Genomic DNA, 15,601 nt, shown 5'->3' with positions numbered 1-15,601 from the left:
AATTCTTCATTTGTTGGTAAATGGATGGAGTTGGAGAATATCATGCTAAGTGAAATGAGCCAAACCCCAAACACCAAAGGCCAAATGTTTTCTCTGATATGGGGATGCTAATTCACAATAAGATAAGGAAGAATAGAGGTACTTTATATTAGGGAGGAGTGAAGGGAGGGAAAGGGGTATGGGGTAGGAAGGCCAGTAGAGTGAAACAGACATTATTACCTCATGTACATATATTACTGCATGACCAATGTGATCCTACAACATGTACAATCAGAAAAATGAGAAATTGTATTCCATTTATGTGTGATTTACCAAAATGCATAAAATGCATTCTGATTCCTGTATAACTAATTAGAACAAACACAATAATAAAAAATCAAGATGAAAATTTCACACTCTACTCATTATAAAAAGTATTAAAATATAAAGATAGAATAAATTAATGATTGTGAAGTCAAACTTAAAAAAATATAAAGATAATGCAGTTCAAGCAAATAAAAACTTTCATAATTTAAAAAAATGACATTTATAACTGGCACTCAGTTTCATTAAATAAATGAATTTTAATTGGGTAAGGGAAAGTAATTCTCTTTGCAGGTTCAAAAGAAGGTGAGAATCACTTATTTCAAATCTATTTTAGTAAAGGTTTACAAAAAAAGTTATATTTTAGTAAAAAAGTAAAAAATTCTCCCAACAAATATAATATACCCCCATAAAACCAGTTGAGTTGCAATATTTCATACTTTTCTCACCATTTATTTAGTGAATACTTAAGGGTATACACTTAGCAGCTTGCTTAGTAATACAGGCCCTGTCCTTAACATGTCCATAATCTTAAGTACCATAGGGTTCTCAGTAACAAAATTTTCAATTACTGCAAATGTTTTCTTTTCTAAAAATGTGCTTAGAATTTTCTACAGTACAGCATTTCATAAGTTCTTCATTTCTATGATTTAATACTGACCTTATTCTCAAAAGAAATGAACACACAGAAGAACTGCATCAACATATCTCCAACATAGCTCTAATCTCTGTGTCCTGTAAGTCCTCATCTCCTCAAGGCCTGCAAGTGCTGGGAAAGGGGTATTTGTGGTCACTTAAGAAACCCACAGTCCTAGTCATTTTTGGCAACACAAGAACAGGCCACCTGGATGAACACTAACTCCTCAAACGTCCAGAACTATAACTCCTCTTTCCATTTCACCATTATTTGCCAGAGAAAACTGAAATGATCATAGAAAGTCACTCATCTTTCCAGTTCACAAACCTAAGAAGATCCCATCCCTTCTGCTTCTGACCTGACCCAATAGAGGGAATGCCCCTCCTCCTTCCTGAGACCAAACCCCTGAGAAAATAGAATGCCTCAGATTCTATTTTCTCCTATTTTTTTTTTTTTTTCTTACATGAAAACATTATTCTCTTGCTTATGTTCAATCTCTTGCACTGGCTTTAAAACAAACTCAAGTTTCTCCCATTAAAACAAAACCCAAACCATTTGGCCTCACATCTTCTCCAGCTATATAGCCCACAGGTCTATCTAATTTCTGTTTCAAATAAACTTCTCTATAAAATTACTCTTGCTTCCTCAGTCTTGATATGCTCTTGAGCACTACCACCTGACTCCCCCCAAATCACTTTCATTGGTGTCATCCACAGATGCTGTTTGTTCCTTTTTTTTAGTTGGGGGAGGGGGTACCAGGGATTGAACTCAGGGGCTCTCGACTACTGAGCCACATCTCCGGTCCTATTTTGTATTTTAATTTAGCAAGTCACTCAGGTGCTTAGCAACTTGCTTTTGCTGAGGCTAGCTTTGAACGCTCTATCCTCCTGCTTCAGCCTCCTGAGCCACTCTTATCTTAATATTTTAATAGAAAAACAAATGCTGTTCATAATCTACTCTTTTCCCGTAACCTACATGAACCAGAAGCCCTTGTTTTTCTTTCAGCCTTTCTGGCCACACTTGGCCATTGAATGTTAAAGTATCTCACGGTAAAAATCATGTCTCATTTTAAATTCACTCCCTAGGATACCTCATCCATAACTATAGCTTTATTCACTCCCACTGATACAAATTAAAAACAAGCTTTTTGATAATTTTAATCTCCAGTTCAGACCACTTCTCTGAATTACAGATCTATAAACCTGTAGACCTCTGTCTGCCACAGGCAGTATATGCAAGAGTATGGGCCCTGGAGGTGGATTTCTTGCATTCAAATCCTCTCTTGCACTTGTTATCTGACTTTGGGCAAGTTTCTTAACATATTTCTGTGTCCCTCACTAAAAACTACAATATAACACTGGCTGTACTCCAATTCCTTATGCTTGCCTTGCTCCTTACCACCATGGGGTCTTTGTACATGTCCATTCCTATTTAAAATGTTCTTTCCTCTTTCTCTTGGTTAACTCCTATTCATCCTTCAGATTACTTGCTTAAATGTACCCTGTTTAGAGAAGCTTTCCCTGGCCTCTCAGAGGAAGCCAAATACTTTTATTATTTATACTTACTGCTCTATGCCTTCCTTCATGGCAGAGCAAAGGAAAGTGCATTCAGAAGAGAGGAGGAGAGACGTATTTCAACTAGACAGAATTTAAAGAGACAATTATTCAGTTGAAAAAGCAAGCACAGGCACAAGGTAAGGAGATTTAGTTGGATAAAAATGGGCGATATGAAGAGTTAGTTATCGCAGGCTGTATAAAGGAAAACAAACAAACAAACAAACCTAAAGAGCAGATCTGCAGGACTCAGAACAAAGAATGGTCTTGCACTTCCAACCTTGCAGTTTTTATTAGAATGACTAAGGGAATAAAAAGATTCCCCCAATGCTGGAAATATATTTTCAGTATACAAGTAAATGATTTATCTGGTATTAGTACAGTAAAGGACATAGATAAATCCAATCTAAATACCTAAAATAACAAAACATATTTGAAATTTTAAGTAATCGGTTAATTTCAACAATTAAACATCTTTTACACTGATATTTTTGCTCATCTTATCACATTTTGTATGTATAGATTTTGATGGAATACTACTCAACAATGAAAAGAAATGAACTATTGATAGATGCAACAACTTGAATGAATCTCAATGAGTTATACTCAATGAAAAAGTCAATTCCAAAAGGTTAAATATTGCATCTTCACATTATTAAAAAACAACAACAGAAAACAGATTAGTGTTTTCCAGGAGTTAGGGATGGGGGTGGGAAAGTCAGAGGATAGGTTAATATGGTTACAAAAAGACAATATAAGGAATCCTTGTGATGGAAATATTCATCCTAACCATAAAAGCTACAAGAAGCTACACATGTGATAAAAACTACAGGGAACTAACTATACACACAGAAACATACACACACACAAATAAGTTTAAAAAAAAATAGGGAAAGCTGAATGATATCTAAATTGTATCAATGTTAATATCCTAGGTGTTACCATTGATGGGAAACTTGTATATGGCATATGGGATATGGGACATGTATAAGGCATGTGGGATATATGTTATTTCTTATAACTCATGTGGATTTGCAATTACCTCAACATAAAGTATAATTAAAAAACAGTAATATGGCTGAAGTAGCTCAATGGTAGAGAATTCACCCAGCATGTACAAGGTCCTGGGTTTAATCCCTAGCAATGAAAAATTTTAAAAATAACTTTAAAGTGTTTTCAATACATTTTCAAAGACAATTATTAGATTGCCTATCTCTAATTACAATTTTTCAAAGGTAGTCTTCCTTAAGTTTCTCCATATTCCATCTTTACTAGTGTCGGTTTATGGATAAGTGAGATTTTAAGAGAAAAAAGAAGAAACATCTTGAAGTTGTAACAAACATGAAATAGAAGTATTAATATTTTTAAAAGTAGATCTTGAAATGTACTAGAAAGCTTGAGATCATAATGACATAAACAACTATTTATGACCTAAGAAAAACTGCCTCCTTTGGTACTTGGAAGTATTAAAAAAATCATGTAGAATTAAATTACAAAGCTCACATACTTGTTTATGCAGCTGGTCTTTTTTAAAATCATGGAACTTTAAACCTACAATTCTAATAGGCTTACTGGTGACACCCCCAATCCTTTGAAAAATAAATGAAATATCATAAATCATTTGACGGTTCTTAAGCTTAGATTTTTATCATCACTCAGGCTCTTTAAAAATAAAAAGCAATATAAAAGGATAGGATTTTGTTTTGTGCCCTATAAAGCTTAAGATAGAAAATAAATCATAGTATTAAATGTCATTTAGAACCCTAACTTCAATACTTAGGATTAAATTGGTATAATATTTGTGGTCATTTCTATGAGAATTCATACAAGTTGAGTAGCTTTTCTTACAAAATATTACAGAACTCTGGCATTTTCTGTGATAAATGAAGCAATAAGGCTTTGGAACTGCAAATGTGTATATTTAAATAGCTCATATAAGGAATCAGACTGTCATCCTGCCAGATATCTATACATTATGAATTTATTATTTGTACCGATAGAAATTGTGGATACTTACAGAGTTAAGAATTGGGGTAAAACCCTTAAGCTACAAATTTAGGGCTACATTAAAGCTACAGAGTTCAACCTTTATTTTCTAGCAAGTTGATTTAATGAAAACTATTCACAGATTTTGCATGAAATGTTGAGATGAAAAATTATTTATAAATACCTTAAATGTTTAGAATTCAACAGAACAATTTTAAGATCTAGGTGTTAGTCATAGTATCCTGAGAATTATCATAGTTTAAGTTTTGAGAAAGTAAATTATGGGATATGGTCTCTACGACCTGATTGTAAGTTAAATGCAATCATGGGTCAATAATCAGTTCAATTCATAAAAATGTGCTTTTGGAAGCCAGCTGGACCAGCATTTGGGGGAGGAGGTGGGAACTGGGCCCTTCCAGTTGTCTGGCCATAATACTTTAAAAGAATTCTTCTTGAGGGAGATTCATTCAAAGAGCCAAAAAAATTACTTTTGTCTTTCCTGATGGTTTCATTTACCCTTCCCGTTAAGTGAAAATCCATAATTTTCCTTCACTTCTCTAAGCAATAATGGCATAACTTTTGAGAAATAGTGCCAGAAAATTTATACTATTTCTAATATGAATTGTAATCATTTTTGTTTCAGTTGTTTTTCTAACTCATTTTTAAGACAGTTATCAAAACTATATAGCCTTTAAATAAAGGCTTAACCAGGTCATATCCATATCATTCTATGTCCAAGCATTTGATAAAAACTTGAATAAATGACTGGGTTAATGATATCACAAAGCCTTTTTCTTATATTTTGAATATATTGCTAATGAAGTATCTTTAAAGATTATTTAACTTTAAATGTATGTTCATCTCTGAAGAAACTATTAAAATTGAATACATACCAAATAATACTTCCAACATATGTATAAGTTATAAAGAAAAATAATAAAATGAACACCTGTTTTCCCACTAGCCAGTTTAGGAAACAGAACATTACTCATAACTTTGAAGTCCCCTTTATGGCCTTTCCTATTTCAATTTTTTTTCTCATGCCTTCTCCCCAACTATGAATTTTTTCTTTACTTCCTAGTGTTAACATATATATATCTAATCATTATGTTGTTTAATTTTGGCAAGATTTTGGATGGAATTATATTGGAAGAATTCTTATGTCACTTGGTTTTATCACTCAGTATTGCATTTATGAAATCCATCCCTGATGACTTATTTGAATACAGCACAATTTATGTCTTCTCTTGTTGGATATCTGAACTGTTTTCAATTAGTTTTGGCTATTAAAGCTACTAGGTACACATATTATATATACTTCTCATAAACATCTTTTGTTTTGGTGAACTTATATTTTCAGTTCTCTTAGGAGAACTGCTGAGTCATCAGGAATATTAGTCAGATTCCACTGCTGTGACAAATACCCAAGAAAAACAACTCAAGAGGAAAGACTGACTTTGGCTCATGGTTTCAGGTTTTAGTTCATGGTCACTTGGCCCTATTGCTTTGGGTCCTTCACAAGGCAAAACATCATGGTGGGGAGTATGTGATGAACCAAAGCTGTTTACCTCATGGTGGCCAGGAAGCAGAAAGAGAGCTTGCTTTTATAGCAAAGCTCCTCCCCACCAAGTCCATTAAGCTATGAATCCATAAGTATATTAATAGGCTTATGAGACCTGAGCACTCATGATCCAATCACTTTCCAAAGACAGCCCCCATCCCAGCACACACATACACACACACACACACACACACACACACACACACACACACACACACACGAACACTTCCGCACTGGGGATCAAGTCTTCAAAACACACATTTCTGGGAGACATTTAAGATTCAGACTATAACGTCAGGTAAGTGTTATATTTAACCTTGTAAGAAACTTTCAGACCTTTTATTCTAAAATGTATAGAATTCCAGTTGTTTAAGATGTATAAGAATGTATAAGAATTCCAGTTGTATGAGAAATTCACTAACAATCTATTAAATTTTAGCAATTGTGGTGGGTATTTCATTATCCTTTTAACTCACATTTCCCAGATGACTAATGTTGTAGAGCACATGCTTACTCACTATATGAATGTCTTCTGCTGTGCAGAGTCTGCCTGAGTTATAATGTGTCTTTTCAAATCATTTGTCTGCTTCAACACTTTTTTGTTTCTGCTGTCTTCTTGTTATGGAGCTGTATAAATTTGTTATCTATATAGTTTGACAAATACATGCTGCATAAATATTTTTTCCCAGTCTGTGTCTTTTTCTTTTATTAATGTTCTCTTGATGAACACAAGCTTTTTAAATTTCAATAAAGTCTAACTTATGAAACTTTTCTCTTACACTGATTGCTTTAACATCTTAAGAAATCTTTGCCCACCCCCAAGTCATAAAGATATCTTCCAATGTTCTCAAGTCCTTATGGTTTTTTAGCTTTTACATTTAGTAATATGATCCATCTCACATTGATTTTTGTACATGGTGCTAGACAGGAATTGAGATTTTTTTCCCTTGGATATCCAGTTGCTACATACAGTACCATTATAAAAATTCTTTTTCCTTCCCCACTGAGTTGCTTTGGATCTTTGTTAGAAATCAAATGACCTTATAAGTGTGGGTCTATTCTGGTCTCTCTATTCAGTTACGTTGATCTATTTGTTAATCCTTATAGCAGTAACACGCTGTCATGGTATTGTAGCATTTATAGTTATGGTACAAAATCAAGTCTTCTAGCTATGTTTAGAAGATTATTTAGAATATTCTCAGTCTTTTACATTTCCATATTGCTTTTAGAATTGGCTTGCCACTTTTAGAAAAAACCTGTGGGATAATGAAAGGGATTAATGTTGAATTCATAGATCAATATAGGAAGAAATGTCATCTATTTCAGTCTTCCAGTCCATGAACAAAGCATCTCTCTTCATTTATTTAGGTCTTTAATTTTTCTCAGTACTGTTTTGTTTTCAAAGTAGAGATTTTGCATGTCTTTTGTTAAATATATCCTCAAATGTCCTACTTTTTAAAAAAATAAGAAAAAGGAGTATAATTTACCATCTCAATGCAAAAATACTCATTTCTTAGGTTGCATTACCATATTCTCGCCCCTCAGAGATATTAAATCCATCAAACTTCTGAGAAATTTTGTTTAATAATACAAAGTACATTCTGTATGGAAAATAATTCAAGAATTTTTAAAGAATAGGACAAGGACTCTACAACTTGGCATCAAAATAAAAGAAACAGGTAAAGACTAAAACATAAATGCTAAAAATAGGACCAGGAGACTTATACTCTGTTCTTGCTTTAACTATATTCTATGATGGGGCAAGAAGGGGGTTAGATATATGATCACTTTGGTTTGCAGGTTCATTGATCCTTTAGGAATGGGACTCACATTACCTAAGTGCTCCAAGGCTAACTCTTTTGACTTCTGGCTCACATGGTCACAACCACGGGTTTCAAAGAGAAGAGAAAAACAGGAAGTAGTTAACTTTTACTTTGAGCAGATGTAACACAAGCTCTTTGTTTTCTCCTAATGACGGGTCTGTGTCCAAAGACATTACAGTTTTCTACTTGGCCTTGCTTCCATTGCAGCTTCTTCTATTCTGATATGTTCCACTCACTTTTGTTCCTCTTCCTCATTCTGTTTCTTCCTGGCATCGCCTATTTTTATTTTCATAGTTTCACTACTTATTCTTCAGACTTCTGTTTTTATGAGGATCTGAGTGAATGGATCATATTCCTCCTCCTCATCCCAATCCTAAAGGGCATCCCTTTCATCTTTGGCCTTTGGCTTGCCTCGCCTCTTGCTGGCTTGTCTTTGGGCTTCCCCTTCTCTTCATATGCTTGCTCTGCCTTACTCTTTCATAATCTTCTTGATCAAATTTGTTCTCTTTGTGAAGCCTTTCTTTTGCTTTATCAAGTTTATTCCACTACAGTCCTCTTCCTTAGTATCCTTTATGATGCATTTCTTCATTGGTGGTCACTGCCTAACCTATTTCTGTTTATCAGTAAGACATATTTTTTATATATATAATATATACATATGTATGTGATGTATATATATATATAATGTAAAAAAAATATATATATATAATATATCCTTATCTCTGTTCATGAACTTCAAAAAAACTCCTTGATTTTTTGTGCTTTGTCAGTATTAGGAGTAGACTGATTTTGAGACCGCTTTTTTTTTTCTTAACTACTTTTTCCTCCATTTTCCCCCTCAACTGCCTCTCCCCGATTCCTGCTTCATTACCAATACTAAATAGACTCTAAATTCTTCCCCTTAGCCACCAGGGAGGGAGAGGAGAGACCCAGGCTCATTTAAAATTTCTTTGGTCAGTGTTTTCCACATTTTCCAAAGAGATCTTTTTTTTTTAAATTATTTATTTTTTAAAATTTTTACAGATTGCATTTTGATTCATTGTATACAATGGGATACATCGTTATTGTTTCTATGGTCATAGATAATGTAGGTTCATCTTATCCAACATGTCATAACAAGATCAAGAGATACAGCATATTAAGGTAGAAGTAAACACAGGGAAAAAAACAACTATATGTTTGAGGTCTTTTAATTGTTGATTTGGGGCTTAAAGTGACTCTTTTTTTTTTTTTTTTTTTTTTTTTTCTGACTATCCCCATGAATTTCTGGATTCATTTTCTGTCTTTCTTTCATAGGCACGTTCTCCTCTCAAAAAGTTGTTGCACTTTTTTTTTTCCTTCTGAGGGGAGTAAAATTAATAAAGCTTCACCATCCTCTTTTTACTTGGTATTTCTACCAGCTCTCTGGGCAATCAGACTGAAGAACACAAGAGCCTGGAGTCTAGCACCCTGGCTGCAGTATTAGTACCAGAGCGCTGCAGCTCAAGCTCAGGTAGTTATTACAGATTTCATTTTTCTCATCTGCCATCAACCACAGAGGTCAAGAACAGAAATAAGAGGGTAAAGCCAGTAGAATATTTGGTTTAGATACCTAACCTCTTCACACACTAGAAAAAAAAAAAAATAATAATACTCTTCCTTTAAGAACGTCTCAGAAAGGAATAAAGGACACATATTTTACTGCAGCTCACGACTATGTAGTTTTGTTCCAAAGTGGCCACTTTTCCTACCAACCCAAATACATTCAGGTTTTTCAAACTCAAGCATATGAGATCTATTACAGATTTCACTTGTTTTACCTAGAAAAATGCAAAGTTAATGTTTTTTGGAAATTTTTTTGATAAATACTCATGGTATTAATTAAAGTCCATACCCAAGATTCTGTCAACTTCATCACAAACTAACCTTTAGAAATTAGTATAAAAACTTAGTGCTTCATCTTTCTGTTGAGGAAGCTGAACCTGAATGCAGCAAACAACTGTATTTATGTGGCTGATCCTCTTCTTAAGCCTCTTGTTCAGATTCTTTCCATCACTGATGAGACTGCTGAATGACTCTTTTCTACTTTTGGAGAACCCCAAATGCCTGAGAAATCAGTCAGTTCTCTCATAGGTAGTATTATCAGAACCCACAGGTCATCTATAATGAAAAAAAGCTTTTAGCACTGCACAAGATGTTTTGGCTACTTCAAATCTTTACTTTGCTAAACCAGGTTAAAAAGAATCTGTCTTCTAGTGTTGCCTCAATAAAGGCTCAAAAGAATACTTTTAAAAATTCTTTTAAGTTCTAAACTATTTGTTGACTTATACTTGAAAAACTAGACAAATAAAAGTCTAAAAAATTACCCGTTCTTTTCTAAAACAAATCTTAAAATTACGTTCTATTTTCTTACATCAAATGAAATCTAAGGCCAACATAATTTTCCCTTTTATAAATATTTCAATCTATTGCCTGAATCCAGAGGAATTTTCTTTATCTAAGGTTCAGGAAATTTATAAGACCAAGGCACACAGTATGCCCTTTTGATATTTAGACTCAAGTTGCCTTTTATTTCAGAAAAGTTTACTATCTAGTCATTGGTTTCATTAATTTAGGTTTTGTTATTATTGTTGTGTTGACAATTATACAGATAATGAATCTATTCTAACTGTCCCACATATTAGTAGCCTTCAAACTGTGGTAGGTACATTTGAGTTTTTACAAAGAATTTCCAAGAAATGTGTAGTTTTAAGGCAAGATAAGATAATTTTAAGGCCATCAATTTCTAGGTCCTCAACCTTCATTATTCCTAATACTGATCTTTCTGGGAATAAGCTGGTAGCCAAGTTATCATGCTGGTTCCTTTCCCCATTTCCCAGTCACCTTTCCTCCACTTTACAAAATAAATGTATAACTCCTGGGATGTAAAAACCCCAGGCTGCTAAAGAATGGGACAAATTAAAACAATGCTATGTGTGAATTCTCCTTTAATCAATGAACCACAGTAAGGTCTTATTCATTTCTCATCTCATATACATTTTATTAAGAAATTGAGTATTTGGGCCCATATTATAATATTATCAGATGAAATAAAGCAGTAGTGATCATATTTTACCTAAGGGTCTTCCCTTTTCCACAGCCTTATTACTGTTAAAGAAGCATCTCTCTAGGAGACTTTAGTGAGCACAAAGCAAAGAAACACTGAAGGCAGTAGTACATTACTGTATCCAGGCAACACATGGCAGGGCTCTGTGCCTTACCTATTTATCCATATTAGAATTAGAATTCTGCCATGTGATGGTTGTCATGGCGGCATATATTAACATATTTACTTGAGTTAAAAAATCAAGTTGGACTTTTACTGAAAGAAGGATGTCTTATTTGAAAGATAAATTTAAAAATGAAGACTAGCTTTTGTAAATTAGATTAAATGGCAGTCATTTTCCCTAAACTAAGTAATCTCTATTTATAGCTACAAGTTTGCTAAAAACATAATGAAGACATATCTTTTAAAACTTCTCTAAAATTCATATATTGGCAAATTATGTGGAAATTAATAATATTTCTTACCCTAAGTGTATTAATAATAGTTCTTACCCTTTCTAAATATATTGGATTAAATAGGGTGCTTCTACATAAAAAAGTAAAAAGTATAACAGTCATTTGATAAATATTAGTTAAGAATTTTGATAAAACTTCCTCAAACTGAGAAAGTGATAACAAATTCTTCTATAAGTCAAATGATGTCTAGTCTTTAGTAACCTACAGATGATAGGATAATTAGGTTGTTGTTAAGAGTGATCACAAATACAACTTACAGATTACTTTTTGATTTCTGGCATATAACTCAGCAGCATGAGAAAAGTTAATGATGCAGTTCCTGGCATACTGTAAACACTGGTATTTTAAAACTAAGATATTTTATCACTCCTTCAGATCTACATTTAAATTTGTCCATTTCTCTCATTTCTAATCTCTATGAACTGTTTTTTGCACCATCTTTTTTCTCTTGTATTCCTTCAAATACTTGTTTTCATTTCTTTGACAGTTTTGGTTTTTCTTCAACTTTTTTCCTGAACTCTGCTTCTGTATTTATAATTTTTAGTTTTATAATGAAATTTAATTATATTTGTTAATTTATAACATTTTAACTTTTTTTTTCCATTTGTATCTGAGAATCCAATCTTATTCTCTTTCATATGGACAATCTAATGCCTCAAGTCATATACTGAAAACTGGGTCCTCTTTTCACTGACACCAGTTTTGTAATAAAGCAAAGTTTCTGTGTATAGGTTTCTGAATTATCTATTTTTTTCCCACTGAACACTTTGTAAATTCTTACATCATACACTAGCTTAATTACTATGGTTTTTTATTAAGTCATGATATAAAGGCAGGAAAATGACCTTTTGATATAGGGAAAGAAAAACATCTTATTCTTTAGGAGTGCATTTGTAATTTTTGAGTAACTAGCCTTATATAAGTTCAGAATTATAGTGTCAAGTATCATCAAAATGATAATAAATAATAGCATTTTATTATATTATTAACACTAATAGTAATGACAAAATTCCCAAAATATGCCAGGGATTTGATTTTATGTGCACTGAAAAATAATTAACAGTTTTTCAATATTAAGTGTTCTAATTTATTAATGTAGTGTTTCTCTACATTTAATTAGATTATATTTAATGTCTTTTAATAAAAATTCATAACTTGATCATTAAAGGTCTAAGACATTATAGACATTAAAAAATAAAAAATAATTTTTAAAAATTGTATTGTGCTGCTATGTAAATTATAAATTTTTAAAATTACATTTTCTATACAATGACTCAACTCTCCATTTGTGATTTTTGCTTTCCATGGTTTCAGTTACCTGAAATCAACCATGGTCCAAAAACATTAAATGGAAAATTCCAGGAAGAAACAATTTATAAGTTTAAATCACACCATGTTCTGAATAGTGTGATGAAATCTCATTCTTCTTCTGGGGATGTGAATACACGGTTGATGTACAGTATAGATGCAGTGTATATACCACCTTACTGCTAGTCACTTAGTAGCTGTTTTGGTTATCAGATTAACTACTATGGTATCACATTACTTATGTTTGAGTAACCCTTAGTCACTTAATTATGACTCTAAAGCACAAGAGAAGTGATACTGGCAATGTGGATATGCCAAAAAGCTCTCAAATGCTTCCATTCAGTAAAAAGGTAAAGGTTCTCAACTCAGAAGAAAAAAATTGTTGAGGTTGCTAAGATCTATAGTGAGAACAATCTTCAAATGAAATCCATGCTACTTTCACTGTCAAATATTAAACTGCAAAAAGTTCTGGTCATAATACATATTAAGTACTTTTTTTTTTTTCAAAGAAAAGGCATTACATTTTTGGACAGAAGACATAAATAGAAAATGTCTTCCAATAGATTGCAATGTTTTGCACAACACATGAAGATGTAAACAAGGATCCTGTGACATGAGTGATACCAAGTCACTTACTGCAAGTAAGGGATGGTTATACAAACTGAGGAATAGTCCTGGTCTGAAAAATATAAAAATTAATGGAGAGATCCTCCTGGGGAGTTGCTGCTGCATTTCTAGTAGAGTTGAAGAAGTTGATTAAGGAAACAAATATCATCCAAAGCAAGTCTTCAACTGTGATGAAATAAGAAGACTGGAAGAAGATGCCCAAAGATCTATATTCATGAAGGTGCTAAAGAAGCACCAGGGCACAAAATAGGGAAGAACAGATTAACCCTAGTATTATGTGGCAATACTGTAAGGCATTGGCACTGAGTACAAAGAACCATATACTCTCAAATATAGATGAAAAATTACATTTTGAGAGAAAAATTACATATGAGATCACACATAAATATTATTATAGTAGTAATTATTCTATTTTATTATAGCTATTATTGTTAATCTTTTACCATATCTAATTTATAAACTAAACTTTCTCATAGATAATGTATAGGAAAAAACATAGTATCTATGGGGTTTGGTATTATCCGCAGTTTCAGCATCCACTGGAGGTCTTGGAACATGTTCCCCATGGATAAAAGGGGGATACTCCAGTAACTTTATTGTGCAGAACTCTGGCAGAGACCATCTTAACCAAGTGAACAATGTTAACACTACCAGCAATAATAAGTCATGTTGATATGATTTACTCCCTGATATTAAGTGATATAGTCATGAGAAAACATCAGACAAAATAAAACTGAGTTCCATTCTACAAAAGACATGACCACTACTCTTCAACAGTACAAAGCTCCAAAAATACAAGGAAAACAACAGCATCAACAACGACAACAACAAACTGCATAAATGGGAGTAGACTAAAGAGATATGGTCACTGAATGCAAAGTGGTATCCTGAATTGATCCTGAAAGAAAAAAGGAATCAAAAGAAAAACTGGGAAATCCAGAATGAAAGCTTATAGTTAACTTTATCAATGTTAATTTCTTAATTTTGATAAATAATCCATGGCTATGTAGAATATTAATGATTATCATTATTTTCTATTTTGTTGTTTGTTGCTTTTCTGCAACTATTTTTTCTATGTTGAGCTTGTATTTTGAAAAACCTTGCTATATTCATTAGTGCTAATAACTTAGTTGTAGTATTCTGACAGTTTTCCACATAGACACTTATATCTATGCCAATAATGACATTTTTTTTTCTTCCTTTCCATTCCTACACTTTTTCTCTTAGGCTTCTCTCTGTCCCCCTTTTACTTACTCTGCTGACTAGGCTTTCTGGCATAATTTTGAATAAAAACGGTGAGAACAGGCTTTTATGTCTTTTAAGAGTTACGTTTATATATGTTGATGCCCAGAACTCATTTTAATTTTATCAGAATAATGTAGGGGAACTGATTTTTTTGCTTTTTAACATTTCTACCATAGAGACAGCAATATCATTTTATTTTAATTTTAAATACTGAAATGTTTATCTAGAAAATATATGATACCAAAAAAGAAGTAACACAAAGACAAAAAAGAAATGTGACATGGTATTATATTACTAAACTAAAACAAAAACTGTGACATTAACCTACCCAGACATCACTCTTCCCTGTTACAGTGTGGGGGCTGTCACTGGGAAATGTCTACCCTGCCAGAGTTTACATTTCCAGGTCTTCGCCCCTTGTACCAGATGTAGCTCTGTGAATAGTACTCTCCAGAAGAACACAGTGGAAGTGACTGAATGTCAGCTCCTTGGCTGCACTTTTTCAGAAGTAGATGAGGTATGTTCATGTTCTTTCCCCAGTTGCTAATGGGTTCAAAGACCCAGGTTATGGAAGGTCACCTACTGATCAGGAATGCCTTCAGTACCTTATTTCATTAGCAGTAAATATACTTTAATTGGGTTTGAGCTACCAATACATTTGGGGGGGTCTACTTATTATAGCAGTTAGCTTTCCCCAATTAATACAATAAAATAAACAAAACAACTACAATATCTTTAAGGAAGGCACTGATGAAAAATTCTAAAATATATAGTAATTGCTTAGTAGCTACATATAGCAGGAGATGAATAAATTGAGTAAAAGGCAGAAAGGTAGTTATGCCATACAGTCCCAAAGCACTTAATAAAAAGATTGTGTGCCAAACACTTAATAAAAATATAGCCTGCCAAATGAATAATTCTTGGTGACAGAAGCAAAAAAGTGATTGCCTCCAGAGGTACAAAGGGGGGAATTAACTGAAAAGGGGCATCCATCTGGGGGGATGGAAATGTTCTATAT

The 15,601-nt window shown here is 33.0% G+C and overlaps 1 protein-coding gene across 25 annotated transcripts in view; it reads right to left on the bottom strand.

Annotated features, from left to right (window-relative positions):
* The window catches only part of ZNF438 (zinc finger protein 438), a 203,281-nt gene that overhangs the window by 78,659 nt on the left and 109,021 nt on the right, over positions 1 to 15,601 (bottom strand). For 3 of the 25 annotated variants that reach the window (XM_079105814.1, XM_079105817.1, XM_079105822.1), the window contains one exon: positions 987 to 1,072. The exons of the other annotated variants lie outside the window; for them this stretch is intronic. The gene's annotated coding sequence lies outside the window, so the exon portion shown is untranslated. The remainder of the gene's footprint in view (positions 1 to 986; positions 1,073 to 15,601) is intronic. 25 annotated transcript variants of the gene reach the window in all.

This window comes from Sciurus vulgaris, assembly GCF_902686455.1.
Source record: "Sciurus vulgaris genome assembly, chromosome: 12".
NCBI classification, from domain to species: domain Eukaryota; kingdom Metazoa; phylum Chordata; class Mammalia; order Rodentia; family Sciuridae; genus Sciurus; species Sciurus vulgaris.
Note: the sequence above shows the minus strand (reverse complement) of the source record. Positions and strands in the feature narration are given on the sequence as shown.